The sequence below is a fragment of the Macaca mulatta genome, chromosome 7, assembly GCF_049350105.2.
Source record: "Macaca mulatta isolate MMU2019108-1 chromosome 7, T2T-MMU8v2.0, whole genome shotgun sequence".
Classification (NCBI taxonomy): Eukaryota; Metazoa; Chordata; class Mammalia; order Primates; family Cercopithecidae; genus Macaca; species Macaca mulatta.
In genome coordinates this window covers 100810607-100825145 of record NC_133412.1, presented here as the reverse complement: position 1 = coordinate 100825145, position 14539 = coordinate 100810607, and positions in this window count along the sequence as shown.

Below are 14539 nucleotides of genomic sequence, written 5' to 3'. Positions count from 1 at the left end.
CAGGACCAGATGGATTCACAGCTGAATTCTACCAGAGGCACAAGGAGGAGTTGGTACCATTCCTTCTGAAACTATTCGAATCAATAGAAAAAGAGGGAGTCCTCCCTAACTCATTTTATGAGGCCAACATCATCCTGATACCAAAGCCTGGCAGAGACACAACAAAAAAAGAGAATTTTTTTTTTTTTTTTTTTTTTTTTTTTTTTTTTTTTTTGAGACGGAGTCTCACGCTGTTGCCCAGGCTGGAATGCAGTGGCGCGATCTCGGCTCACTGCAAGCTCCGCCTCCCGGGTTCCCGCCATTCTCCTGCCTCAGCCTCCTGAGTAGCTGGGACTACAGGCGCCTGCCACCGCGCCCGGCTAATAAAAAAAGAGAATTTTAGACCAATATCCCTGATGAACATCGATGCAAAAATCCTCAATAAAGTACTGGCAAACTGGATTCAGCAACACATCAAAAAGCTTATCCACCATGATCAAGTGGGTTTCATCCCTGGGATGCAAGGCTGGTTCAACATTCGCAAATCAATAAACATAATCCAGCATATAAACAGAACCAAAGACAAGAACCACATGATTATCTCAATAGATGCAGAAAAGGCTTTTGACAAAATTCAACAGCCCTTCATGCTAAAAACGCTCAATAAATTCGGTATTGATGGAACGTACCTCAAAATAATAAGAGCTATCTATGACAAACCCACAGCCAATATCATACTGAATGGGCAAAAACTGGAAAAATTCTCTTTGAAAACTGGCACAAGACAGGGATGCCCTCTCTCACCACTCCTATTCAACATAGTGTTGAAAGTTCTGGCTAGGGCAATCAGGCAAGAGAAAGAAATCAAGGGTATTCAGTTAGGAAAAGAAGAAGTCAAATTGTCCCTGTTTGCAGATGACATGATTGTATATTTAGAAAACCCCATTGTCTCAGCCCAAAATCTCCTTAAGCTGATAAGCAACTTCAGCAAAGTCTCAGGATACAAAATTAATGTGCAAAAATCACAAGCATTCTTATACACCAGTAACAGACAAACAGAGAGCCAAATCAGGAATGAACTTCCATTCACAATTGCTTCAAAGAGAATAAAATACCTAGGAATCCAACTGACAAGGGATGTAAAGGACCTCTTCAAGGAGAACTACAAACCACTGCTCAGTGAAATCAAAGAGGACACAAACAAATGGAAGAACATACCATGCTCATGGATAGGAAGAATCAATATCATGAAAATGGCCATACTGCCCAAGGTAATTTATAGATTCAATGCCATCCCCATCAAGCTACCAATGAGTTTCTTCACAGAGTTGGAAAAAACTGCTTTAAAGTTCATATGGAACCAAAAAAGAGCCCGCATCTCCAAGACAATCCTAAGTCAAAAGAACAAAGCTGGAGGCATCACGCTACCTGACTTCAAACTATACTACAAGGCTACAGTAACCAAAACAGCATGGTACTGGTACCAAAACAGAGATATAGACCAATGGAACAGAACAGAGTCCTCAGAAATAATACCACACCTCTACAGTCATCTGATCTTTGACAAACCTGAGAGAAACAAGAAATGGGGAAAGGATTCCCTATTTAATAAATGGTGCTGGGAAAATTGGCTAGCCGTAAGTAGAAAGCTGAAACTGGATCCTTTCCTTACTCCTTATACGAAAATTAATTCAAGATGGATTAGAGACTTAAATGTTAGACCTAATACCATAAAAATCCTGGAGGAAAACCTAGGTAGTACCATTCAGGACATAGGCATGGGCAAAGACTTCATGTCTAAAACACCAAAAGCAACGGCAGCAAAAGCCAAAATTGACAAATGGGATCTCATTAAACTAAAGAGCTTCTGCACAGCAAAAGAAACTACCATCAGAGTGAACAGGCAACCTACAGAATGGGAGAACATTTTTGCAATCTACTCATCTGACAAAGGGCTAATATCCAGAACCTACAAAGAACTCCAACAAATTTACAAGAAAAAAACAAACAACCCCATCAAAAAGTGGACAAAGGATATGAACAGACATTTCTCAAAAGAAGACATTCATACAGCCAACAGACACATGAAAAAATGCTCATCATCACTGGCCATCAGAGAAATGCAAATCAAAACCACAATGAGATACCATCTCACACCAGTTAGAATGGCGATCATTAAAACGTCAGGAAACAACAGGTGCTGGAGAGGATGTGGAGAAATAGGAACACTTTTACACTGTTGGTGGGATTGTAAACTAGTTCAACCATTATGGAAAACAGTATGGCGATTCCTCAAGGATCTAGAACTAGATGTACCATATGACCCAGCCATCCCATTACTGGGTATATACCCAAAGGAAAATAAATTATGCTGCTATAAAGACACATGCACACGTATGTTTATTGCGGCACTATTCACAATAGCAAAGACTTGGAATCCACCCAAATGTCCATCAGTGACAGATTGGATTAAGAAAATGTGGCACATATACACCATGGAATACTATGCAGCCATCAAAAAGGATGAGTTTGTGTCCTTTGTAGGGACATGGATGCAGCTGGAAACCATCATTCTTAGCAAACTATCACAAGAACAGAAAACCAAACACCGCACGTTCTCACTCATAGGTGGGAACTGAACAATGAGATCATTTGGACTCAGGAAGGGGAACATCATACACCGGGGCCTATCATGGGGAGGGGGGAGGTGGGAGGGGGGAGGTATTGCATTGGGAGTTATACCTGATGTAAATGACGAGTTGATGGGTGCAGCACACCAACAAGGCACAAGTATACATATGTAACAAACCTGCGCGTTATGCACATGTACCCTACAACTTAAAGTATAATAATAATAAATAAATTTAAAAAAAAAGAGTTGGATGCAGCAAAATTTTTGCATCTATGTGTAGAGAGATGGTGAGACATCAGGCAGCCTAAACAAGTATTTGTTTACAATATCTATGTTTTAGGCACTGTATAGTAAAACAACATTTAACAGTACACAAAAACTTGAAATTCCCTATGTTCAAGGATGTAGCATCCTAATGGAATAGAGAACAAATGAGGAGGGGGTGGGTATTATTAGTGAATAAAATAAATATCAACATGCTTTGATAGAAGATATTGGTGAAGAGTGATACTCTCTAAAAAGACGACATTTATTCTGATTTAAGATGAGATGGAAAAATGAGAAGGAGGAAATGATGTGAAAATGTATAGCACCATGGTCCACATGGAAGTGTCAAGAGCAGATGAGAAGCAGGCAAACAGCATTTGCAAATGCACAGAGGCACTTAGTTCATGGAATAAGAAAGCTTGGAATTGAGGAAAGATTGGAGAACTGGCAAAATCCACACTCTAGAGAACAGATAGAAAGCAAGAAATAAAGAGAGACATTGACTTGGGATAGAAGAGAAAGAATAGACTAAATTATCTAACGGAAAGCCAGTAAGGAGGCATATACCTAATTGCACAGGAGGTTTAATAGAAAGAAATCAAGGATGAATTTTAGGCTGCTAGCCTTAACATGTGAATGCATAGTATGTCATTTATTGATAGTAGAAATCCACAAGTTAAGTAGAATCTGTTTGTATTAGTCCCTTTTCATGTTGCTGATAAGGACCTACCCAAGACTGTGCCATTTACAAAAGAAAGAGGTTTAATGGACTTACAATTCCACATGTTTGGGGAGGCCTCACAGTCATGGTGGAAGGCAAGGAGGAGCAAGTCACGTCTTACATGGATGGCAGCAGCCAAAGATGGAGAGCTTGTGCAGGGGAAACTCCTCTTTATAAAACCATCAGATCTCATGAGACTTATTCACCACCATGAGAACAGTATGGGGGAAACCACCCCATGATTAAAGTATCTCCTACTAGGTTCCTACCATAACACATGGGAATTACAGAAACTGCAATTCAAGATGAATATCATTCTACCTATGGCCCCTCCCAAATCTCATGTCCTCACATTTTAAGACCAATCATGCCTTCCCAAAGGTCCCTCAAAGTCTTAGTTCAGCATTAACTCAGAAGTCCACACTCTAAAATCTCATCTGAGACAAGACAAGTCCCTTCCACCTATGAGCCTGTAAAATCAAAAGCAAGTTAGTTACACAGTCCAAAGTCTCATCTGAGACAAAGCAAGTCCCTTGCTCCTGTAAAATCAAAAGCAAGTTAGTTACTTCCTAGATACAATGGGGGCACAGGCATTGGGTAAATACAGCTATTCCAAATAAGAGAAATTGTCCAAAACAAAAGGGCTACAGGCCCCATGCAAGTCCAAAATCTGGCAGGGCAGTCAAATCTTAAAGCTCCAAAATTATCTCCTTTGATGCCATATCCCACACCCAGGTCATGCTGATGTAAGAGGTGGGTTCTCATGGCCTTGGGCAGCTTCACCCCTGTGGCTTTGCAGGGTACAGCCTCCCATCCTGGCTGCCTTCACAGGCTGGCGTTGAGTGTCTGTGACTTTTCCAGGCACACAGTGCAAGTTTTCAGTGGATCTACCATTCTGGGGTCTGGAAGACAGTGGCCCTCTTCTCACAGCTCCACAAGGCAGTGTCTCAGTAGAGACTCTGAGTGGGGGCTCTGACCCTACATTTCCCTTCTGCACTGCCCTAGCAGAGGTCTCTCATGAGGGCTCCACCCTTGCAGCAAACTTCTGCCTGGGCATTCAGGCATTTCCATACATCCTTTGAAAACTAGGTGGACATTCCCAAAACTCAGTTCTTGACTTTTGTGTACTGACAGGCTCAACATCACGTGAAAGCTGCCAAGGTTTGGGTCTTGCACCCTCTGAAATCACAGCCCAAACTGTACTTTGGTCCCTTTTAGCCATGACTAGAGTGGCTGGGACACAGGGCATGAAGTCCCTAGGGTGCACATAACAGGGAGACCCTGGGACCAACCCACAAAACCATTTTATCCTCCTAGGCTTCAGGGCCTGTGATGGGAGGTGCTGCCTCAAAAGTCTCTGACACGCCCTTGTGTCCTGGAGACATTTTACCCATTGACTTGGTGATTAATATTTGGCTCCTCATTACTTATGCAAATTTCTGCAGCTGACTTGAATTTCTCCTAAAACAAAACTGGGATTTTCTTTTCTCTCACATTGTTAGGCTGCAAATTTTCCAAACTTTTATGCTCTGTTTCCCTTTTAAAACTGAATGTCTTTAACAACATCCAAGTCACATCCTGAATGCTTTGCTGCTTAGAAATTTCTTCTGCCAGATACTCTAAATCATCTCTCTCAAGTTCAAAGTTCCACAAATCTTTATGGCAGGGGCAAAATGCCACCAGTCTCTTTGCTAAAACATAACATCACCTTTGCTCCATTTCACAAGTTCTTCATCCCTATCTGAGTTCACCTCAGCCTGGCTTTCACTCTCCATTTCATTATCAGGATTTTGGTCAAAGTCATTCAAAAAGACTCCAGGGAGTTCCAAACTTTCCCACATTTTTCTGTCTTCTTCTGAGCCCTCCAGTCTGTTCCAACCTTTGCCTGTTACACAGTTCCAAAGTTGCTTCCACATTCTCAGGTATCTTTTCAGCAGTAATTTTCTGTATTAGTCCATTTCACACTGCTGATAAAGATATACCCAAGACTGGACAACTTGCAAAAGAAAGAGGTTTAATGAACTTACAGTTCCACATGGTTGGCGAGGCCTCACAATCATGGCAGAAGGCAAGGAGGAGCAAGTCACCTCTTACATTGAGGACAGCAGTCAAAGACAGAGAGCGTGTGCAATGGAAACTCTTTATAATACCATCAGATCTCATGAGACTTACTCACTACCATGAGAATAGTATGGGGGGAACCATCCCATGATTCAATTATCTCCCACTGGGTCCTTCAGATAACATGTGGGAATTACAGGAGCTACAATTGATAATGAAATTTAGGTGGAGACACAGCCAATCTATATCACCATATCTCTAGAGAATCACATGGTATCTGATTTTAAATCTGCTCTCAGCAGGTCCCACCAAGGAATACAATATGATTTGGTTCCACCATAATTAACAAATTTCAAAATTTTAATGTTCAGGTTTTCTGCCTTGTATCTGCTGCTTTTTATTAATAGTTTCCTTCTTCTCTTTCCAATCAAGCAAAATTCTACTTCATTATTATCGGATTCAACTTCTGTATTAGCAATAGAGCCTTTCCCAACTGCGAAACAGAGAAAACAAACCAACTGTGCAATTAGACAGATACCTCCTTATTGGATTTCCATTATGTAATGTGATCTCTCCTTTCTCTTCTATCCCAAATCTCTCTCTCTCTCTCTCTCTCTCTCTCTCTCTCTCTCTCTCTGTGTGTGTGTGTGTGTGTGTGTGTGTGTGTGTGTGTGTGTTCTCTAGAGTATGGCTTTTGTCAGTTCCCATTCATTCCACAATTCCAAGCTTCCTAGTTCCATACACTGAGTGCCTTTGTGCATCTTGAGTCTATTTCTACTGTGAGACTCATAAACACACAGAGGCTTGTGCCTCTGTGTTTTATCCTTTCTGGCTAACTGAGAAGGAAAGGCCAAAACTGACCATGAATCCCACATACTGAAAACATCACAGCCTCTGTGAGACTGCATCTCTAAATGAATGCGTGGAACCAAATCCAATCCCCACCTTGAAATCAACTCCAACTCTTATGAGAGCTGGAATAAAGCTATTTTGTGGAAACATGTTTGCAGTTGGGATCTATGTATTATCGTAGCCTACACTTTCATAATTAATATGTACTATAACCATCTTACCATCTTGAATATATACTAGTGCTACTCTTAGTATTCTCCATAACTGAACATAATGCTCTGATGGTAACCTGAATAGTGAACAATGGAGCAGAATTACTACATTATTTATTCTAAAGACTGTATTTCTACTAATAAAACCTAAATTCAAATTACAACTTCGGAAGCCACTAACAGTGTATATTATGCCTTCTCAGAGGCACACATTTCAGATGTTTGATCAGCATGTTAATATTAATCTTATTCACAGAGTTTTAGAAAGAGATAAAGCAAAATTAGAATATTATGAAAAGTGAGTAGATATTTTTATCATGCTGATTCTAATACAGATGAGGCTTAATCAAAAAGATTATTTTAGACATTTTTTGAATAAGGATACAGGACAACATCCCTTTACTTGCTGAAAGATAATTGCTTTCTTTGGCTGAAATAGAATATATAGGTGGCTGCAATAAGAAATAACAAAACATAGCCTGTGTTTATATTGTGCAGGCTAAAATATGTTGTAATCATTGGGTCATTACCTCTGTTCTAAAGGGTTCCAGGCCCCACTACTAAATTCCCCCCCTTCCTCAAACAAAACAAAAGAAAACTAACACCAATGAAACAACTAATAAAAAAAGGGTCCTATTTTTTTCACAGAATAAATGGAGTGTTTAGCTATATTCAATTAGTCTTTTGCTAAAACAATAGACAGTAACAAAAGTAGTACCAATATCATAAACAGAACAGATTGAAGGTACATTCTCACATTCCTCTTTGAATTCTGCTTTTGAAGACATTGCAGTACGGTATCTGATCTTTGGGAACCACCACTATTTTTCAGCTTCTGCTTTAAAGGGCATACTTGCAATTGTCTCTGGTTTCTGAACCCTTGGAAAATTAAACAGAAATCAGCATTCTAGTCTACATTCAACTTCCTTTCATGTCAAGATGACTAGACTGGTAAAAAGAAGTTAGTTCAGCATACTGGTGAACACAAACCAGATTTGACAATTCAGGAAATATTTATAATTCATATGTAAGAAACTGCTCATTTCTCTAGCATGAGGTGATAATCTAATAAAATAAGTCAAATCTATATTCTAGGCTTACTATCTTTCTCTGCCTCATTAGGTAACATCTGAGGACTAGTCAACGGTGAGAATTAAAAACTTGAACTTTTGTGTATCCAAATATCCACTGGAAATTACTTATTATTAAATACCTAGTTATTTTGCTATTAAATGTCATAACTTACTCTTCCTTTTTTAAAATTGTGAAGTGTTTAAAGGTAGAGATTTTTCTTCATTATGTTCACTGAAGTGTCTCAAGTGTCTACATCAGTGCCTGACATGCAGTAAGTATTTGATAAATGTCGACTCAATTGTATGAAAGACCGAATGGATTATTTGTTTGGTCATCACATTACAGTCATACTCACCTTCTTTCTGCTTTTAACGGGCCAAGTTCCTCTGGGTTTCAGGAGCTTTGGAAATGTTCTTTCTTCTTCTTGGAGTTCTCTTTGTCCAACTGCCCCTTACTCATTGTGTAGGTCCCACATTGAAAGGCACTTTCTCACTGAAGCCTTCCCTAAGCGCAGAAGGGAAAGCAGAAGCTTCCTTCACTGATCTTTTTTAGTATATTACTCTACTGTAGGTTCTTCATAGTATATATCACTTTTACCATACAGAATTTCAAGTGTGTTGAGGGTAAAGGTTACACTTTTCCTCCTCACCATACTACATTACCTAGAAGAGAGTCCAGTGGAAATTAGATGTTCAAAATCTAGTTATGGGTTGCTAACTGACCACTGTGTTCCTGGCACTATGCTCACTGCTGATTATTCATTGGTGAACAACTTGCTCTATGAAACTGATATGAAGAAAATGAGCAAAATAACATTTTCCCCAAATGATTATAGGAATTATGAAAGGAAGGAATATAGTACTGGAATGAATAAAATGGGAATATTTCTAGATTTTTTAGTAAAGACCTGTGAAGTGGTGACACAAACAATAACTTTACAGAAGAGTCTGCAGCCATATAGAACCCTGGGGGAATATCTTCGTAGAAAGAGGAAAGAGTGTGTAGTGGGACTCAGCACAGAAAACAGCAAGCTGCAAGGTATCTACCCAAAGGCAAAGAAGTCATTATATAAAAAAAAATGCCTGCACTCTTATATTTGTTGCAGCGCTAGTCACAGTAGCTAAGTCATCGAATTAAACTGTGTCCGTAAATGGATCATTGGATAAAATGCAGAATACACACACACACACACACACACACACGCATGCACACACACACACGGAATACTACTCAGACATAAAAAAGAATGAAATCAGGTTTTCTGTGCAGTATGGATAGAACTGGAGACAATTATCCCATGCAAAATAACTCAGAAAGGCAAATACCACATGTCCTTACTTATAAATGAGAGCGAGACAATGGGTACACATGGACGTACAGAGGGGAATAATAGACACTGGTGACTCCAAAAGGTGGGAGGGTGGAAGCAGTGGATGAGACAAAAAAATTTACTCTTGGGGTACAATGTACACTGTTTGGGTGATGGGTACATTAAAAGCCCAGACTTTGCCACTGCACAATATATCCATGTAACAAAACTGCACTTTAATCCCCTAAACATATAAAAATGAAAACAAACAAAAAAAAGCAGTAGAAAACAGTTGCCTAGGCAGGGCACAGTGGCTCAGGCCTGTAATCCCAGCACTTTGGGAGGCTGAGGCCGGAGGATCACGAGGTCAGGAGATCGAGACCATCCTGGAGAACACAGTGAAACCCCATCTCTACTAAAAATACAAAAAATTAGCCAGGCGTGGTGGCTGGCGCCTATAGTCCCAGCTACTCGGGAGGCTGAGGCAGGAGAATGGCATGAACCCGGGAGGCGGAGTTTGCAGTGAGCTTGTGCACAGAGATTGTGCCACTGCATTCCAGCCTAGGCGACAGAGTGGGACTCTGTCTCAAAAAAAAAAAAAAAAAAGAAAGAAAGAAAGAAACAAAGAAAGAAAGAAAAGAAAAAAGAAAAAGAAAAAGAAAAGAGTTGCCTAGTTGCCTAGGGTCAGGCGAGACATGGAGACAAAAGCCAGGTGAAATAGTTATTATAACAGAAAGCTTAGATTTTACTGGAAGAACAATGGAAATGACTAAAGACAGTCATTTGCTTTGCTTTAAGATTACTTTGCCCATGTGTACACAGTAGCTTATACAAGGGAAAGCGTTGAAGTACAGATAGGAACTGTTTCAGTGGTCCGGTAGCTATTCTGAAATGATGGCAGTAAAGATGGAAAGAAGAGGGTGGATTCCAGATACCTTAACAGATATACAATTGATAGGATATAATAATTAGCTCTAGGATAATCATAGGTGATAATGCTGTCACATAATTTATCATGTAAATGGTATACTTTTGAAAGGAAAACAAGGTAATATTATTTACCTCTTGGGAAAAGAGGGATTTGTAAGGAGGTATGCTCCTCCTCTTTTGTTTTTAAATATATAGTAATTAAAAATGCTTTTCATTACAATAGAGGAGAGTCAGGAAAGAAAAAGACAATGAGGAAATGGGCTAAAAAATATTGTTTGGTCAGAAAGATTTGAATGCTCAACACACTGAGACGGAGAAAGCACAACACCACTTGGAACTGCCAAACAGTTCAGATATAACCTAAAGTTGACTAGAATATGAAAAACATAAGGTATTGTTCATCATAGGCTATCATAAATACCACAATTATTAATTTTGGGGAGCAGAGGTTCATTACTTTTGCCCAGGATATTCTGTCTGAAAATAACACATGAAAAAGTCAGTGTAGTTTTCTAGTTGCTGAAATTAACATTTTAAATTCCAATAGTTTAGTCTCCCAATAGCTCTAAAATGAATCATCATTCTTTAATTATAAATACGTGGAAATATTTTACAGAAAATTGGAAACTCAAGGAATTTATTTTGCTGAGCTCTTCTTAAAAAATGAAGGGGCTAATGGCAAACATTATTTATACACTAATAACTATTAGAATAGAATATAATGATGAGTTTTTTATTTAACTTGCATTTAAATGCCTAAGGAGACTCAGAAAATCCGTACATCTATTTACTCCAGATTGGATCTGAAAGTCTATTTCCATCCAATTTCTCAGCATCATTAGTAGTGAAATAATAAAGCCAGGATTACTGACCTAAGTGGATCATCAGATTTAGAAAAACCTATACATCACATAAGTTTGAATACAGATTACCAAGGGTTATTTTTAGTTCAATCAAGTTTGATAGGGTTTTTATAACTGGCCTGAGAAATGAATTACTGAGGTTCATCACAGAGAATCTGTTCACTACTGCCTTAATGTGAAAGTCAGATTGAAATTTCATATCCATAGCAAGTAGAGTAAATGGAATTTTCCCCATATATTAGAAAATGGAATTATTATTAAAAACTGTTTCCATTGAAAAAAAGTGTTTTGATGTAAGAGCTCTGATATGACAAGCCTTATCTATTTATTTATGCTTTACCTTCCCACATTTTGATCATTGTTTAAGTGCGTAACAGTATGCACATCTGTTGCTCTGATGGATGGATTTGCTGCAGTATAGTACAGCTAATGAAAAGATGGCAAAACAGTTAAAATATAGATAAAGATTTATGAATCAATAAGAAAGCCTGATGCTAAGTACATAAATGACACATTGGGCTAATCTGAGATACACATTTCCAATTAATTTCACTCTGTGAAATGAAAATTTGTATTATGCTAAGAGAACTGTAGTTCCAAATGTTTCTATTGTTTACTTTTATGTTTTGAATCTTCAGGTCTTTCTGGATGACTAAATAGTTACAGGCAGAGAATGCTTTTCTAAAATTATTGTGTGCCAGACTGCTTAATATTTTTTGAACTTTATATTGAAAAACAAGATATACAAAAGAGAGTGTACAAATCATAAGTGTAAAGGTGGATGACTTTTCATAACTTAACACACTTATGTGGCTGGCCTACAGATCAAACAACAATATTCCCAGGACTCCTCTGCAGGCCATCACATAACAAAGAATAACCACTTCAGACTATCAGCACAATGAGGGTACTTCTTTATTGTTATTGTTGTTGTTTTCAATACCTAAAATGGAAGCATCACGCTTCCTCATAACAAAATCCAGTACAAAGCTGTAGTAATCAAAACAGTATGATACTTGAAGAAAGACAGACATACAGAAAAAGAGAGAAAAGAGAAGCTAGAACTAAATCCACATATTATGGTAAACTGATCTACAAGAGTGCTAAACACACACAGTTGGGAAATGATAATTTCTTCAACAAATAATGTTGGGGAAACTGGGTATCCACATGTCAAAGGATGAAGATGGGTCCTTATACCAAAAACAAATACTCAAAATCAATTAAAGACTTAAATAAAAGATCTGAAACTGTAAAATTCCTAGAACACATAGGGAAAAGCTTCTTGACATTGTTTTCGGCTATAATTTTTTGAATTTAATACCCAAAAACACAGAGAACATAACATAAGCAAATAGGATTACATCAAACTAAAAAGCTTCTGCACAGCAAATAAAACAATCAATAGAGTGAAAAACAACCGATGAAATGGAAGAAAAATTTGCAAATCACACACATACCTGATAGGGCGTTAATTGCCAAAATATGTAAGGAACTCATACAAAAGCAAAAGAACTAAGAAGTTGATTTAAAAATGAACAAATAAGTAGAAATTTCTCCAATGAAGATATACAAATAGACAATAGTTATATGAAAAAATGATCGCAATTACTCATCACCATAGAAATGCAAATGAAAACAGGAATGAAGTATCATCTCACACCTGTTAGAATAGCCATTATATAAATAAATAAATAAATAAATAAATAAATAAATAAATAAAGACAAGTGTTGTTGATCATGTGAAGAAATTGGAAACCTGACACAGTATTGGTGGAAATGAAAATGGTGCAGTCACTACAAAAAACAGTATGGAGCTTTATTAAAAAATACAAAAGAGATTAACTAAATGATCAAGCAATTTTACTTCTGAGGTTTTATTCCAAAGGACTGCAGTCAGGCTTTAAAGAGATATTAACACTTCTTTTGTTTTTATGCATAACTGAACTCTTACAATATGAGCCCTTTTAGTTACGACTTCCTTCATGCAACATTGCATTCATGGGATTCATCCATCTTAGTGAGGACAGTTATAGTATGCTTCTTCACATTGCATATTGCTATACTTGTGTGAATATGCCATTTTTAAATTTATTCTATTGCTGATGTGAGTATATCTTTCCATTTTTAGCTATTGTATAGAGCTTCTATAATCACTTTAATAAATATATTTTATAGTATATATATATATACACACACACACACACACATACACACACATACGTTTCTATTTGGTATATACTTAGAAGTATAATTGCTGAGCCGTGATGAATGCAAATGATCATTGTTAGCAATAAACAGTGTCAAATTGGTTTTCAAAGTACTTTTGTCCCTTTAGATTCCCCACAAACTTAACAACATTTGGCAGTGGGTACGAATTCAGTTTAATGACAGTGGTAGCATATGATAGATATACTTTGCAATTTCTTTAAGATGAAAAAATTAAAATACCTGAATATGTGTTTATCAGTTATTCGGTAAACCATATAACTGATTATTATTGGGATTGCTCAAATCTTCTACCTATTTCTTTTTTTACTGAATTTCTTTTCCTGATTTCTAGGGTTTCTTTATATGTATTCTGACAAGTCATTTCCAAATATATGTATGACAAACATTTTTTCTTGCAATAAAACTTCCTATCTCTACCATTTAGGAGATAAATGAACTTAATGTAGTCCATTAAATTATTTTTATTTTGGTTATAATTAAAGCTTTGTTCAGCCAGGCATGGTGGCTTACGCCTGTAATTCCAGCACTTTGGGAGGCCGAGGCGGGTGGATCAGGATCTCAAAACCTGAGGTCAGGAGTTTGAGACCAGCCTGGCCAACATGGTGAAACCCTGTCTCTACTAAAAATAAAAAATTAGCCAGGCATGGTGGCAGGCACCTGTAATCCCAGCTATTAGAGAGGCTGAGGCAGGAGAATCTCTTGAACATGGGAGACAGAGGTTGCAGTGAGCCAAGATTGCACCATTGCACTGCAGCCTGGGGGATAAGAGCAAGACTTTGTCTCAAAAAACCAAACGACAAAAAACAAAAAAAACCTTTGTTCATTGGCTAAAAATGTATTACATACTGTGTGGCTATAAAAATATTTTCTCATGTTTCCTTTTAATATATGAATTGTTTTACCCTTCATATTTAGAACTACAGTTCCTCTGCAGTTTATTTTTGCATGTGGTGTGAGATAGGAAATCAGATTTTTTCATATGAAAAGCCATTGGCCTAACACTATTCACTGAAGGATCATTGTTTCTTCCCCTTAAGTATCACCTCTGTAGTAGTCTATTTGTGTACTCTCTATTATTTACTATTGATATTTCTGTCATTATTTATAGCAGGTAATAGGAGTTACAGAAATTATAATATTTTTAAAATAGAATTTAAAGATTGAAAATGATTAGGAAGTATATTCTGAAGTATTAACTTAGTTATAAAATTAAAGATTCCAAAATTTAAATGCAACATAAACATTTCTACAAAGATATTGTAGTTTATTTTTATATTTTTAAAGAACAGCAGATCTGCACCAAGATAGCTGAATAAGAACACCTCCAGCCTCCAGCTCCCAGCGTCAGCGACACAGAAGATGGGTGATTTCTGCTTTTCCAACTGAGGTACTCGATTCATCTCACTG